Here is a 17,901-nt window from a genome sequence, read left to right on the forward strand (position 1 = left end):
CCACTGAGGAGGGGCTCGATGAAGCATCTTCAACTCAAGCTCTGATACACCCATGACTTTGTATGTAATCTACTCGCGCAAATCATTGAACTCGCGTTTGCTATGTATGCCCAATTATTGTGTTTGAATGTACACAAGTGTATATATTTGTTGAACAAGTGGTAATCGTTTTCATATCATCTGACTAAACAGTAATCAATTAATTTGATAATTTACTGTCAAACTATATTTGCTGTATTGTATTGCAATATAGCATGACGCAATATGTAATGGTGGCATGTGAAAATTGTCTTTTTCAGACACTTACGAAATCCAGTATTGGATAGATTTTGTTAGTTACTGTAGCAGCTACAGTGTAGTTATCATAATTCTACATCATAACCTCACAATAAAAAGTGTGCTGTCAATACATATGATACATATGGTAAAGCGGAAGCAGCGCCGGCGATTGTGGCATAATAAAAGTTCCGCTGCTTGCGAGGCGTGTGTTGCGCAATCGCTCCAGCGGCCTCATTCAGCTCCCACAACACTCTGTCCTGCTCTGCTTCATACTACAGTAACGTTAATAATCGCATCCATTAACATGTTTTCTTCCCAAGTCCTATTGCACTGTCTGTTGAGGTGGAGACCACATGTCCCAAGATTCCACACTCAAACTTGCCGTCATCAAGCTACGCCTTTGTTTTGAATAGGCCTCTAGCGACCTCTAGCGGACAAAATTATTACATACTGCACCTTTAAGAAGTGAAGGTCAGTCATTCCGGAAAATTGCAAAAACTTTGAATGTGTCCCCAAGTGCAGTTGGAAAAACCATCAAGCGCTACGATGAAACTGGCTCACATGAGGACCGCTCCAGGAAAGGAAGACCAAGAGTCACCTCTGCTGCTGAGGATAAGTTCATCCGAGTCACCAGCCTCACAAATCACAAGTTAACAGCACCTCAGATTAGAGTCCAGATTAATGCCACACAGAGTTCTAGCAGCAGACACATCTCTACATCAACTGTTCAGAGGAGACTGCGCGAATCAGGCCTTTATGGTCAAATAGCTGCTAAAAAAACACTACTAAGGAAAAGCAACAAGCAGAAGAGATTTGTTTGGGCCAAGAAACGCAGGGAATGGATGGACATTAGACTAGTGGAAATCTGTGCTTTGGTCTGATTGAGTCCAAATTTGAGATCTTTGGTTTCACCCGCCGTGTCTTTGTGCGACACAGAAAAGGTAAACGGATGGTCTCTATATGCATGGTTCCCACCGTGAAGCATGGAGGAGGAGGTGTGATGGTGTGGGGGTGCTTTGCTGGTGACACTGTTGGGGATTTATTCAAAATTGAAGGCACACTGAACCAGCATGGCAACCACAGCATCCTGCAGTGACATGCCATCCCATCCAGTTTGCATTTAGTTGGACCATTATTTATTTTTCAACAGGACAATTACCCCAAACACATCTCCAGGCTGTGTAAGGGCTATTTGACCAAGAAGGAGAGTGATGGAGTGCTGCGCCAGATGACCTGGCCTCCACAATCACCTGACCTAAACCCAATTGAGATGGTTTGGGATGAGATGGACAGCAAAGTGAAGGCAAAAGGGCCAACAAGTGCTCAGCATCTCTGGGAACTCCTTCAAGACTGTTGGAAAACCATTTCAGGTGACAATCTCATGAAGCTCATCGAAAGAATGTCAAGAGTGTGCAAAGCAGTAATCAAAGCAAAGGGTGGCTATTTTGAAGAATCTAAAATATAAAACATGTTTTCAGTTATTTCACACTTTTTTGTTTACTACATAATTCCATGTGTGTTCATTCATAGTTTTGATGTCTTCAGTGAGAATCTACAATGTAAATAGTCATGAAAATAAAGAAAAAACATTAAATGATAGGGTGTGTCCAAACTTTTGACTGGTAGTGTATATATATTATATATATTTACATATATATTTAAATATCTAAAACAACCCAAGCACACCTATATACATATAGAATTCTGGATTAAACAGTTTTGTAAGGGAAAAATGTAAATAATAAATCAACTCCATAGCAGATTCCAAGTGATCAAGGGCTTTGGACATTCCAATTCAGCCAATTGCACGAGTTCCGCCAGTAGTGGGCACTTGTGCAGTGTAAGCAATGACGTACATCTAAGTCAACAAGACTGAGGGAAGTTAGCGAGGGAAGGGCATAAAAAAACGAACACAGCCCAAGTATGTTCTCTTTTTTTTTTCTCTGATTACTGATTATGTTCCTCACCTGTGTCTATTTTATTTCTTATTATACAGGTAGCCTACATCAGGGCTGCGTCCGAAAACTGTAAAATGCTGCCTTCTGAGGACACATTTCAAGGTAGGAAGGCATCAAGGCACGTCCGAATCCAATGTTAGCTTCACTTCCTGTTTCCTGAGATACCTTCATCCGATCGATTTTTGAAGGAAGCATAGATGTATCCTTAGCTGCCTTTGATATCCCACAATCCTGTGCTTTCCATTCTGTGACAGTTGAGCTAGAAAAATAAAGATGGCGTCCGAAAGTTGCATTTGCTGCTCAGTTTGTGTATAAATGTACGATTTTGACCAACATATTTCAATTTTGATATCATTTCTATCGAGAAATTACTACTGTAATAATTAAATATTTGTTTAGTTCTCACCAAAGCTCGCGCTATATTGCTGTAGATCATTAAACTGTTACGCTGCCTCAGAAGTCTGTCCGAAATCAGTTTCGTGAGGTACCTTCATTTACAAACGCTGCCGGACAAGTCATTCTCTTATAAGACAGCGAGGCAGCAAGACAGCTACCTAGGTTTTCGGACGCAGCCCAGGTGTCTCCAGCCCTGCTCTAGGAGGGCAATGTTCCTGCAGACTTAAATTCCAACCCTGCTTCAACACATCTGCTTGTAATTTTCAAGTAATCCTGAACACCTTGATTAGGTGCTTTAGGTGTGTTTGATTAGGGTTGGAGCTGAACTTTGCTAGACGGTAGCTCTCCAGGAGCAGGGATGGAGACTATTGGTGTGCATGTATTCTCGCTGTTGGTTTTTGTCTTTGCTTTGTTAAGGCAGGAACACTCCAAGCCGACGCCGACGAACTCGTGGCAACGAAAGCAGACTGCAGGGTTGGCTCACGTCGGCAGCGTCTGGGTCCAAAGTTACCCTGACGCACCAAACCGACGCTCGACAGCCGACGACCAAGTAGCACGTCCGTTCTGCGCCTGTATAAGATGAAATGCCTTTCCCTGACAGCAGGTGGCAGTAGCTGAACAGCCAATCAGAATGATCAGATGGCCCGACGGGCCAACAAGCTCCAACACCGATTCAACATGTCGAATCGCCCGAAAAAAAAAGCCGTTGAGGACCAACTTCAGCCGACGGTGTGGAACACACTGAGAAAACATAGTCGGCCGATGAACAAAAACTGCCCAACGGCCGACCGTCGGCTTGGTGTGTACCTGCCTTAAAGGTAAAAAGCTGTCGCATTTATGTTTTTCCTTGGATCATCTTCTTGTTTTGTTTAATTAAAATAAAGACTGTTGCAGTTGGATCCTTGTCTCTACTAAGCCCTAAACGTTACAATCTGCTGGATGCTGTTCCAGGTTCACGACCCTGCAGGTAAATCACAGTGTGTGTATTCAGAATGTGTCAGTACTCTGCGTGAGTGTTTTGGCGTCTCCTTGCACCTGAGTAACGCTTCAATGTCACACCTGCTGTGAGAATAAATTCAATATTTAAGGAATCTTCCACTCCCCACGTAACAGAGAAGTGGAACGACTCAAAGTTAATTATCATCTTCATGCATGATGTTTGTCATTCGTTTTACTCTCTGTGAAATCGTGTTCATTGTTTGACATTCATGCAGTGTTTAAAGTACACATTAGCCTCAGAAACTCACCATGTTTTGATGTTATAAAAATGTTAATTAGATCTTTGCTGATGCCTGCTCTTAAGTCAGCACAAAAATATTGAGCAAAACACATGCAATAACACTTCATTTTAACATCTGCTCTCCTTTAACAGTCAAAAGCAATGCATGCTCGGAACTAAAAATCTGTTCATTCTGTGAATGTGTATATCTGTATGTACAATACAGTCACATTTAAATTGGAACATGTATGTGTGATAAGTACACAAGAGAGGATAAAACTTTATGAATATTACATGTAATGCTATTTTTGTCTTCATTTCTAAATATTTTTATATATCAATATAGCCATACATGGCCAATGCATATATTGCAGTATACTGAAAAATATAAGCACTAGTTTTATCTGGAAACATTACACTGGTTGTTGTACATATTGTGGCAGTTTGGGAATGAAATGTCCGGTGAGTGGAGCTAAATGCTGTATTGTATTTGAAAATAATGTAGCATCTTCTAGGGCTGCACGATTTATCACGATTAAATTGCACGCGATTTTGCAAAGGCTGCGATTATTTTATGCGCAGCTTGTCAGAGCTATACGGCTCTGTGATCAGTAGTAAATGCTTGTCCATCTGAACGCCAGATGGCGCTCTTACGCAGAAACTCCAAATATGGCCTGCCGCAGAAGAAGATAACACGTGTCATATCGCTGTAGCTGAATAAACACGAGATTGAAACACTTTGATTAAACATGACTAATAAACACATGACTGCCTTATTCTGTGTAAGAAGCCACATCATCTCACAGAAGGATACTCAACTGTCTATGAAGTGAATTTGGAATAAAAACATGTTATTAAATGTTGTCTTTTGTTGGACAAGATGTTAATATATGCTTCTCATGTCTATAAAGATGTTTGACGTGTTGCTTTTTCAAACGTACATTATAAGTGACTCAAACTCGCAGTGCTTTCAGATGGATTAGCATTTGCAGCTATACTTCATTGACAAGCTGCTCATAAAAAAATAGTCGCAGCCTTTGCGATTTAATAATCGCACTAAGAATCATGTTTAAGCAGTAATCGCATTTAAGTTCAATGTTATTTTTCGTATCATGCGACAGCATGCAGCCCTATAGCATCTACACTAAACCCTATACTAAACCTAACCAAGTTACAAAGGCAAACATGAGATAAATGCCCATTTGTTGAAGCAACCTTGCCATTTTATATTGCTTCTACAAGTCTTTGAGCTCTTTTATCATGACTCTTGTTTCACGGGACTCGTACCTGTTATGGATTTTACTTTCTTCACACGAGGCACCTCTTATGTAGAAGTTTCACAGGTGGCACCAAATTAATATTGTGAGATTTGGTCATGTCACTTAAGATGAGTGTGAGAATGTCAGATGAAGTCTTACTCCTCTTACCTCAGGGCACCAGCTAAGGACATTTTCCTTAATAATTTGACAATCAACGATGATTGTTGAATAAATAAAATTAAATAAATTGGAGTGAGTTGGCTCAATCAAAAGGATTTATGAGATATCGATATAACTTGTAAAGCCTCTATTATCAATACAAGGAAGATACAAGTATAATAAAATACATTTAGTTAACAAAAAGATAAACTAGTAAACCAACATAACTACTAAATGAATGAGAAAGGAATAAAGTGCATAAGATGGATAAAATACAAGTGGTTAAACTGGGTGGGGCTATGGCAGTTACGTTATCTAATGAAATGAAAAATTGTTGTAACTAATAAAGTGAAGAACCTTATTATGCATGAAAGATTATTTGTTTTTAAGTTGCATCAGTTATATTACTTATAATGTAAATTAGAAAATCATACTGATAATATACAATGCCAAGGTCTCTAGTAAGAGGTTTGTTAAAGTGATCGGTCTTCCTCTGTTTGTACTGGGTATCAATGTTTCAACTGCCTTGAACACAAAGCTCTGTGTGATACTGGTCTCCTGGAGCACCAAAAGGGGTCCAAAATATAGAACAAACAGATGAGGTATGTGCAGAAGGTCCTTAACAATGTGGAACACACAGACAAAGGAACAGTTCCTTGAAGTGAAGGTTTGCTCTCCTGAGCTCAAACTTTTTGCAAATGTATAGCTCTGCCTCTGGGCCAGACACTCAGAACTTGCATGGCCAATCCGCTTTTGTCTCTCGTAGAGACTCAGGACGTGCTCGCTGGACCAAGACTCTGAATGTAGTGTTTGTGAATGTTTTCTTCCTCACAGACTGGAGGGTCAGAACGTAGTCATGTCTGTTGCTGCCTCAAAAGCTGAAAACTCAGAGCATGGAATCTGTTGCTGTCTCTTCCTACACAGGTCAGATACTCAGAACGTTGTATCTGCTATTGTCTCACCTTTGCAGGACAGAGAATCAGAATTGTGGTCTCTCTAGACTGGAGGCTCAGAATGGTGCAGTGTATTCCTTACAGTTCTTTTCAATCAGTTTGACACATTTCTCCAAACTCAGGTCACTTAAGACAGATAACAATAATCTGAACACTTTGTAATCGTCCTAAACAGATTGTACATTTTCCTTCATTTCATGCAAATTACAAATCACATGCATCATTTTCTCAAAACACTGAGCACAAAATTCCCAAATGATTTCACAGTACAGCCAACCAAAACTTTAATATATCAGGCGAAAACAATTGCAGCTCTTTTTATTGGTTTTACAAAAATCACAATCATTTGTGTGCCATTTTTCCAACCACAACAAACAAAACTGTTATTTGTTAAATTCTCAGTTGCACTTGGAATGTTCTCAATTAGCCCAAAATAAATATATGCTGAGCTAGTAATACAACACAGGAAATGCACATTTTCTAATTGTTTACACAGCTATTTCAATTACAAAAAATATAAAAAGGGAAAAGAAAAACAACAAAAAAGTAGAAGAATGGGAAAAAGAAGAGGTGTTCGCATGAGAGGTTTTGGAGAGGATAGAGGAGGGGTAATATTGAGAGGGAAAGGAACAGAAGAGGTAGAAAAAGATGAGTAGGAAGGAAGAATGGGAGGGAGGAGAGGAAGAAGGATAGGGTGCAGATGAAATCAGATGCAATCGAATTTACCATGTCATAAATTATGGTCTTTCCTTGAGAGAAGCTGGAGAGAGAGTTCAGCGCAATATAAACATCACACCACAGTCAATGTCCCTGGACAACAAGTGCTCCAATCCACTGATGGTGTGGAACACGACGCTGTCTTGGGGCTGCACAACATAGAAAGGATTCTAAATTGTTTAAACTCCCTCAATGAAATCCACTTTCCTCAGGGTGATCAGGAGCAAACTGAGCGAAATTGTGTAGCGGTGTGGGACAATGTGCACTTTCACCATCCAGAACTGGTACTAGAGTGGTTTGAGTATCACCCACATTTCAGGATGGTGTTTCTTCCAGCATATTCAGAAGATGAGGCACAAGGATAGATCCAGCATTCACAGCTTTTTTTTGTTTTGTTTTTTTCCACACAATGCATGACTCCTGAAAATATATGCTGAGATGTTGATTAAATTCTTTAGCTAGATGTAAATTCGAGGCAGTGGCGGCTCCAGGATTTTTTCTTGGGGTTGCTAAGGGGGGCTTAACAGTTCAAAGGGGGTGCTAAGAAAAAAAATATGTACATCAATAACTTAACTTCAATACCCTGCATTTATTGCATTTTACTTTTTACATTTTCCATTTTCCCTTAAACTATACCTTTACAAGGTCTCATTGAAAAGTGTACACAGTTACTAAGCACAGTAGCCTATCAGTTTTGCTTATCACCTTTATTATTACCTTATCAGCTCTTTCAATAACAGTTTATTAAATCTTGTTGACTACAGTCTCATAGACATAGGCGCACGTACGTCTATGTATCCTGTAGTGAGCTAAATGAAGGAACGCGCTTGTGATTTTAAAATGCAAACAACATGGGAAAAAAAGCAGGGTGTCGGGTGACGTGTTTTCAGAAGTTGAACTTGACTCAGCATTTTAAAACACGGCGCGAGAAACTGAAAAAGCAGATGAGATGCGGTCAAAGACACCTGTTTAACGCATAAATCTAATCTAATCATATTATGTTTAGATGGAAAACGACATTTTCTCTCTTTTTTTTCATCACCACTAGGCTAGCAAGGGCGAACAAAGCGCAAGAATGTATATTAAAATCTGTATTATTTGACGTTTATAACATGAGTGAGTAAAGATCAGGGTAGCTACTTACCAATAGTAGATTACAATACAAGAGAAGAGGACAATATCTCTGTTGTTATCTTCTGAAATATTCCAAGATGTAAAGTCTGAAGTTGCTGTCAGGGGCTGTTCACGACATACCCAAATACTCCACCCCACATGGAAAGAACCTATATGTGGATATATGCGCATATATGAAACCTATATGCAGTGTATATGTACATATATGCTGCATATATGCACATATATGATAATATATATGCTGCATATATGCGCATATATACTGCATATATGCTGCATATATGCGCATATATACTGCATATATGCTGCATATATGCGTATATATACTGCATATATGTGTATATATGCCACATATAGGCAAAATTGAGGTGCATATATGTGCATATACAGGAAATATAGGTCTCCTGTATTGCTTCTTCATATCCATATATATGCCCTATACATACAAGATATGTCTTCTATATAGCTAATGGCAGGATCTGGTCATTTTGTAGCTCATATCTCATTTTTGACTGTCATACATGATGCCTAGCTCATATTTTCTATTATCAAGGCAAAAACTAAGAATTAACGAAAAAAATTATGCAAGAACTTATGTATGTGCGAATGTAGCAGTTATGTATTTAGACAATTATTTTGTGATTCCACTTGCCATGACCATATTTGGGGTTTCCTGCCGCCATGCTGACTTGGTCGCACAAAGTTTTTGCGGTGATTCAATTAAGGCCATGTTTCATGTAACAGCTGAATTCACATGATATATTTGTATGATTGTAATCCAAAACCCCTCTGTGATGTACATTCAGATGTTTCGTTGATTATTTTTCTTTACTTAAGTTACTTTTAATATCTCTCTTTCTCAGCGTTGTGCGTTGCTGCCGCATGCTGTTTGTATGCTGCACAAGTCCTCATATATTGCCATTTGTGTTATACAGAATAAAGTGAGGACCTGATGGCAAGATTTTTCGCAGTCTGTCTTTGATTACGACACAACGCAGAAAACACACCGCTACACGAACACGTGAAATTGGTCCCACATGGAAAAAACCTATATAAACATATATGTTTCAATATAGGTTTGATATAGGTTTTTAATATATGTGACATATATAAAATTGGCCGTTTTCCTATATTATGTGTACATATATGTACATATATGTGTATATATATATATATATATATATGTGTGCATATATGTGTACATATATGTGTACATATATGTGTGCATATATGTACATATATGTACATATAATATAGGAAAACGGCCAATTTTATATATGTCACATATATGTAAAACCTATATCAAAACCTATATTGAAACATATATGTTTATATAGGTTTTTTCCATGTGGGACATCACAACTGCAGTGCTGTACCAGGTGCGGTACAGTGCAAGTTTACTACATCAGAATAACCAATCATATGGAGCTGATTATGTGATGCAAACGTCAAAATGAATTTGTTTACAAATCATGCTTTATGGTAAAAGTCTTTGAGTTCATAACTGCATGAAAATAAGTCTTTATTAATTGATAATCCGCTTCATAATTTGTGTGAAAAGGATCAAAAATTGTTGGGGTTTTACTACCACTGGATTTTATTTCAGCTGGAAGCTGCAATCAATTGTACGTATAGGTATGTTTGTTTTTCCAATATGCCCTATGTTACGAAAAAATTATAAAATACAAAAGTTTCCATGAAGAAGCCTTTTTAGCAACATTAATACGGTTTGCATTGTGACAGGTGAGATACCACTGTATTATCATGTATTTTTCATATATTTATAGTTTGTAAATGCAGTCAGAGATGTAAACATCTTAACCTGTAAGTGGTCCACATCCTAGGCTTAAAATCCCACTCTCGTCTGCGACGGCAACCACCTCTCATTTCGCTATCCTAATCATGTTTATGCATGAGTTTAGATGCTCATTCTTAGGAGGTTACGAATATGTGAATCTGTCTGTAAGCCGAGTTGTGTGTGTGTGTGTGGGATGTGCTCTGAGCACAAGAGGACACAGCAGAAGAACAACAGCGTGGCTAAAATGAGTTTGACATTGGCCCAGCGCCCAACCAATGGAGGGTGACAGATCCAATACTAGCTAGTGTGCTTCTGTGTGTGTGTGTGTGTGTGTGTGTGTGTGTGTGTGTGTGTGTGTGTGTGTGTGTGTGGGGTAAAGTGGCAGGACTAAATGTTTTGTCAGGTCTTCGGCTTTGCAGTCAGTATGATCAGTATGAGCGGTTCATTTAGGAGTAGCGAACGTCCCATCACAACCATCATGTCACCCTTCCCTTTCCTCCCCCAAGCAGCACAGGGTATGAGATCTCTTTTCTTCAGTAAACACTGGATTTTTAGTGATCGATAAATGTTTCTGGGATGTTAAATATTACACTTGCAGATGTAGGCTACTCAATATTGGTCAGTCATATAAGACAAACGATCCGAGAATGAAAATGTGATCACAAACTCCATTAATTTAAGTGAATGAAAGGCAATAATTAGCAATATGCATTCACACAATTTTTTTTTATTTTAATATTTCAATATGCGTTGACACAAATTACTTTATTTGAACGTTTCATTGATATAACATGACACTGAGTTGTTAGAAAAGAAATGCATAGTGGCATCAGAGCATGATGACATCAGGAACCTATGAATCGGCTTTTTGAACCGGTTCATTGAACCGAACTGTCCGAAAAGGACCGGTTCGCGGAAATGAATCAGACTGTGCATCACTAGTAAAATTTACACAATTTTTCTTTTGCAAGTATTTGCACACATGTTTTTTAAGTAAATTCCAATTATGAAATTAAGTAACTCTACTTAAGCAAGTTTAGTAAAATTAACAAAGAAAATATGTAATTTTAACTTAGTCTTTTGCAATACATTTTACTTAAACAATATAACACTGAATTAAACCATGCTTTTAAAGTGAATGCTTTACTTAGAAACATCTAAGTAAGTAATAAAATATATATTGTGTAGATACCATAACTTCATATTAGAAATATAATGTGGCACCTGAACACAGAGACCTCAGTACTTGGTACACAATACACAATGACGGTAACATTCGATGGATCGTTTTGAGTGTGAATGTGCCATTTTGAGTAGAAAATTAACTCCAGATGTCACAAAATGGCAAGTTACTAAACATAACCACAAAAGCAATGATAAAACAGTGTAAATACAGCTGGAAAACAGTGAAAAATTGACCTCATTAATTATATAATTTTATAATGTTGATATTTACACTTTAATTTCTACAAGCTTAAATGGAGTATTAATATTTACTTCGTTTTTTTTTTTTTATTCTTGCCTGAACTAACTTTTTCATATAAAAATTACATGTTATTTCTGTAGTGTTTACTTCACCATAAAATCATTTTTTACAGTGTAGAAGCTATTTGAAACTGTTGCATGTCAAGCAAGTTACTTCCAAGCTAACAAAAGTATTTTTTAAGGATGTTTCCATCATGTTATGAGAACTTTATTTCTGAATGTTCTCTGAATGTTTTTAAAATGTCTTTTCTTGGTTATGCCAATGTTAAGGCAAATTTTTTTTTTTTTTTTTAATTTTTCAAACAATATCGGAACATCACTTCCCAGGTGAAAAACAAACACACTTCCATATTGTACTTAAAGTGCTCTATTTTTGCACACTAATTTTGTACTTAATATACTAAAAAATCTTCTTTAGTACTTCTTAAAGGTACCATGGCATGAAAATTTAACTTTATGAGGTTTTTTAACATTAATATGAGTTCCCCTAGCCTGCATATGGTCCCCCAGTGGCTAGAAAATGCGATGGGTGTAAACCGAGCACTGGGTGTTTTGCTTCGCGTTTGAGAAAATGAAAGCTCAGACGACCCAATCTGGAATCTTCCCCATATGTCGTCATAAGGGGAAAGTTTACCTCCCCTTTCTTTGCTTTGCCCGCCCATGAGAAAATGAGCTACTACAGTGAGATTCGAGCACAATATGTATATTTTCCTCGAGAGACATCATGGCTTGCAAACGAGCGAATCATGGTAGTTGCTCAGTGTCTGGATGTCTGGACCTTAGTATTTTTTTAGTTCCTTCATCCAATGGTGTCTAGCAAACACAAATAATCTCTAGCGTTAGATTTTATCATGGTTTTTCTTTAAAAAAATACAGTGTGAACCCGGCTTTAGATAATGTTGCAGCAGTGACACCGCGAGACATTAATATCACATTAATTTGACTGTCACTCTGTGGGTGTGGATCACCAGAATTAAACTGTTCTCAGCCACTCAGTGTAATTGTAGATTGTCACTCGGCTCGAAATGTTTTAAAGCTGATTTGTTTCTCTCTTGTGTGGTGCTGAAATCAGGCTGGAAATGCTTCAGAAGAGGATCTTGATTGAGGTGACCTTGGCTGGAGAGTTTTTCATGCCACAGTTAAATCAAGAAATGTGTCTTTGAAGGACATTTTTGCAGAATCTGATTGGGTCATTCACCTCTGAGAGATTAAGGCAGCTTTCACACTTGGTTCGATTGCTCGGTCCGGAGTCAAGTTCAATTTCGTCCACCTTTTCTGCCCTCACAGATCTCGTTTCACATCATAACTTTGAGGCCAAACCACGGTACATTAGTGTGATGAATGTGAGTACAAGCATTCATGTAGACTAGGTCTCTTTCTAGTAGAATACATTACTGTAAAAAAAAAAAAAAAAAACACATTCCAATTCGTTGAGGGATGAGAATGTAAATTGTCATTTGAGATCAACATTATGCTGATTAACATCTATGAACTTTAACGTTATTTACTTTTCATTCATTTAACTTTGTCCCAGCCAGAGTAAAAGTGTTATAAAATTGTCTGTAATTTGTTGTTTAATTTTTTTTTAAGAAGCCACAAGTCAATGTAATTTCAGCTAATTTTTTTTAAGATCATTTTTAACAGCTAAATTCCCAGCAGTGTTATTTTCATATCATTCATTTATTAAATTTTCTTTTGTTTCAGTTAATGTTCATTTTGTTTCGACTTTTAAGTAAAGAAAAATTTTTTTTAATGGTTTTAGTTAAAGGGTTAGTTCACCCAAAAATGAAAATTCTTCGGAACGCAAATTGAGATATATTTGTTATAAATTTGTTATATTTGATATATTTGTTATAAATCCAATGGCTCCGTGAGGCCTTCATAGGGAGCAATGACATTTCCTCTCTCAAGATCCATAAAGGTACTAAAAACATATTTAAATCAGTTCATGTGAGTACAGTGGTTCAATATTAATATTATAAAGCAACGAGAATATTTTTGGTGCGCCAAAAAAAACAAAATAATGACTTATATAGTGATGGCCGATTTCAAAAACCGCTTCAGGAAGCACTGGAGCATAATGAATCAACGTGTCGAATCAGCGGTTTGGAGCGCCAAAGTCACGTGATTTCAGCAGTTTGGCGGTTTGACACACGATCTGAATCATGATTCGATAGGCTGATTCATAATGCTCTGATGCTTCATGAATCAGTGTTTTGAAATCGGCCATCACTAAATAAGTCGTTATTTAGTTTTTTTGGCGCACCAAAAAAATTCACTTTATAATCCTAATATTGAACCATGGTACTCACATGAACTGATTTAAATATGTTTTTAGTACATTAATGGATCTTGAGAGAGGAAGTGTCATTGCTTCCTATGCAGGCCTCACTGGAGGAGTCATCGGATTTCAACAAAAATATCTTAATTTGTGTTCTGAAGATTAACGAAGTTCTTAAGGGTGTGGAACGGCATGAGGGTGAGTAATAAATGACATATTATTTTCATTTTTGGGTGAACTAACCCTTTAACGAAAATAAACCCTGATTCCAGCGATCTACACTACCCACAAACCGAGGTAAAAACATACAGAGAGCAGCAGCTTTTGTGTTAGAAATCAGGAATGGTGAGAGAACATCATGTTTGGTATGTGTTTTGTGTTCAAACCTAACTAAGGTCTTCTTTTCTCTTTTTCAGCATTCAATAGACCTGTTTTATATGTATCATTTAATCCTAAGGTCTGCAGTGCCTGCACTCTGTTCCTGTTGCACTGCAGTATTGACTTGTTATCGTGTGATTTCGGTTGTGGACTGCTAAAGGCCAGATTGCTGTAAAGATTACAAATTTGATCCAGGTACATGCAACCTGTCAAGTGGAAAGTTACAGAATAGTGTCAGTCAAGCAGAAAGGAAATTCTGCCAGACATGCTGTCAGTCAGTTGGCCAGTGGCCAAACACAATCATTGGCACAATCCATCAATATCCAATCATCAACCTGCATTTCATAACCTGCAACCATTAGTGCTTGCATTATTTTCAACATCTAATGTAAATTTAAAAACTCCACACTAAAAACAGATGGTGTTTGGTTACTTTCTATTCTCTCATACCAATGAAAATGAAATTAATGAAAATGCATTCAATATTTCTGCATGTCGTTCCCAGTGGGGTAAACTGAATTATCATACATAGTGGTCTTCTTACAGTATATGCGGCATTTCCCTTCGGTTTCAGCTGTGTGTCATAGTGAAATTCTTGTTTCTTCTGAAATGTGACCCCTGCTATTTCAAATCAGCTGAACCGAGCATATGAGCCCAATAAATCGATAAAAACATCATAAAATGAAAAAAAGAGAAGAAAAAAAAAAGATATCACACCAACAATTGCCAGTTTTTCACACTGAAAACATCTCATGCAAGGACAAATTCAAGTGTCTCCTGGTCTGATTTAGAGACTAACAATCCCTTCTTTGAGAGCAGTCTAGAAATTACCAATGCTGAAAAAATAAGCATTCTGGCAGCACAGCGTCCCTGCTAAGATGCAATCTAGAGTAAAAATTATGAGCGAATGATTCTCCTTGGAGTGTGCTGACATTAATATTTAATCAGTGCACTGGGAGACATCAGAGATGCTTGATGGTCCTGCTTTACAGTCACACTTGGCTTTCTAAAATTCATCATGACATCACAGAAGAGAAAGAAAGATTGCATTCGATTAGATAAGATTATACTTTGACTTCCAATTGTAGTTTCAAAGCAGACCAAGAAGTCAGGTCAAGGGTCATGCAAAACTAGCTATAGAGGGATAGTTTACCCACAAAGTATGATTTTGTCATTATTTACATTTACTCACACTAATAAACTAATATGGTTACCAGAGCCGGTCCTCCCTATATGCAAAGTATGTAAGTTGCATAGGGCCCCCTCAAAGATGATTTAATGACTAGGGCTGAGCGAGTAATATAATTTTACTTTTGTTTTTGATTTTGGCTTCCAACGAGTATGAACACATGATGCTGCATTCCATTCCTTTCCTTTAAAACGGAGGTCTGTCTCCCTTCCTAAGTCACGTTTAAATCAGTCTAATCATGTAACGTGGCTGTTGTAAAATACATTCTCCTGCTGGACATGCTCGATACTAAAAAAAAAAAGAGTTAAAAGCTTATTGAGCTGCAAAAGTGGCGCTATTCCCCAGGTGGCTTTCTGTGCATTCGATCCGAGACAGAGAGAAACACGGACAAGTATTGGCTTAAACGGACATAGGCTATACACACAATATAGGTCAAAATGTTCATCTTGGCAAGTTTCACTTAAATGCAGTCAGTTGTGTCTTAAGTGAACATAAAGTTGGGAGAGTAATCGAATGTCAGTGTATAAGATCTGTGCATTTGGTCTTAAAGTGACAGCAGTCAATAAACCCTTTGTTGTCTCTGTCATTTAATTCTAATCAAACAACAAAAGAAAATGAGAGAATCATTCACTGCTCTTCACTGAATAAATTTTGTACATTTAATAAGAATCAATGTAGGCCTATAGTTAATTCAGACAGTAAAGACTATGCAGTGTTTTTTTTTTTTTTTTTTTTTTTTTTTTTTACATTTGACTACTTTATTCAATTTCTGCACTGTAAAAAATGTAAAGTTAAGCTAACTTAAAACAATAAGGCAACTTATCGCATTCAACTTTTTAAGTTAACTCAACTAATTTGCTCCAGTTAAAATCAACTTAAATACTTTTGTTCATCTGATAAGTACCAGGTAATCTTTTGAACTTAAAACTTGTTAAGACAACTAAAAAAAAACAAGTTGAGCCAACTTGAAAAAATAAGGCACTGATGCTTACTATCAGGGTTTGAAATGAACACCCACCAGATCCGGGTGAAAATCCACTGCGGTGGGTAATGCTTATCAACACACTAGCCAATTTGGTGGGTTATTATTTATAAATTATGTTCTATCACTTTACATGGCATCGCTATAAGAGCCTATCCCCTTAAAGGAGCATCAAAAATTAGCAAAAAGGTCACACACACATAAAGAGGGTCACACACTGAGAGAAACGCTGTGAACACATTGTTTTCTATGACCGTACACCGACCGTACAGTGTCACTCACATAGTTTGTTTTAATAAAATACAATGATTTAAGACAAATATATGTACTTACTGACTTCACCCTAGGTCTAGGGGATTGTGCATTATTCAGTAACAGGTTTGTTTTTGTGGCTTGAATAAATATGCTTCATAGGGAAATAATATAAATCTAACTTTCTCTTTCAGTTTGCACTGTTTTTGTTGTTTTTTGTTTTGTTTTTTTCAAATACTTTAATTCAAACTTTTGCCTCTATGGTGATTAGATTCACTGTTTTGGACTACTGCCTTAAACTCGAGAAATCAAGTACAGAATAACATGACTGGTGTGTGAAAATCTTTCCCAATAAAAACGGCACGGTGCTTCCTATCTGTTGTGTGAGAGGTTAACGCTCCACCAGAGCCCCACAGGAGACAATTAAGAGGCCACTTTTTCAAACCCATTCTCATAAATGCTGCATGTCCAAGACTTTTTAGCAGAAAGTACCCTAGCGTCTTTATTGCTACGTGCAGGTAAACTCATGGCAATTATAAGAGAAGTCACAAAGAATTTTATTTGTATAAATGGTATTACAATATTACAATACACCACTATGTCCAACTGCCTTGAGCATCTGGTGTGTGAGGTCTGAACGCGCCTTGACAACGGAAGTGATTTCTCTCACTCATTGACGTTTTACGCGCGAGAGATCACTTCCGTCATCAGAGCACGTTTTCAGACTTCACCAACCGGATGCTCAAGGCAGTTGGACATAGTGGTGTATTAGAGGTAAAAATTATATAAATACTGTTCGGTTTCTCGCACAAACCGAGCGTTTCGTGTCTTAGGACATCAATGTGTCGTCACGAGCCGCAGGGTTTAATTTGGATTTGTCTGTGCATGTTTTTTTTTATTCTCATAGATGGTGTTACCGTTTCAATGCATTAAATGACTGACAGACCGCAACAGTTGGAGTCAAAAATCATAATTTGTGTTCTACTGAAAAAACAAAGTCACCTACATCTTGGATGCCCTGGGGGTAAGCAGATAAACATTTTTTGGTGAACTATCCCTTTAATGATAGCCTTTTTAAATTATATTTGAAATTTTTAATAGATCTCAGCTGATTTTCTTTATAATTTATTAACAACAACATGAACATGATCAGTATTTGAAAAATAGTTATGTATGTAATGTCTTGGTTACTGATGTAACCCTCATCCCTGATGGAGGGAACGGAGACATTATGTCGAAAGACTGACAAATCTCACTTGGGAGCCCTAATCACCTCTGAGTTTTAGAAAAACGGCCAATGGAATTGGCAAGTGGAATTTGCATGCCGAACCACTCCCTCATACATACGGGTATATAAGAAGCCCTTGTTGGTGGTCTACGGCGCATTCAGTGTTTCGCCAGCGGTTTGCATTGATAAGTGCAGCGATTCCCCCTTGGGCACTTCAACATAAAGAGCAGCTTC

The sequence above is a fragment of the Megalobrama amblycephala genome, linkage group LG3 (assembly GCF_018812025.1).
Source record: "Megalobrama amblycephala isolate DHTTF-2021 linkage group LG3, ASM1881202v1, whole genome shotgun sequence".
NCBI lineage: Eukaryota > Metazoa > Chordata > Actinopteri > Cypriniformes > Xenocyprididae > Megalobrama > Megalobrama amblycephala.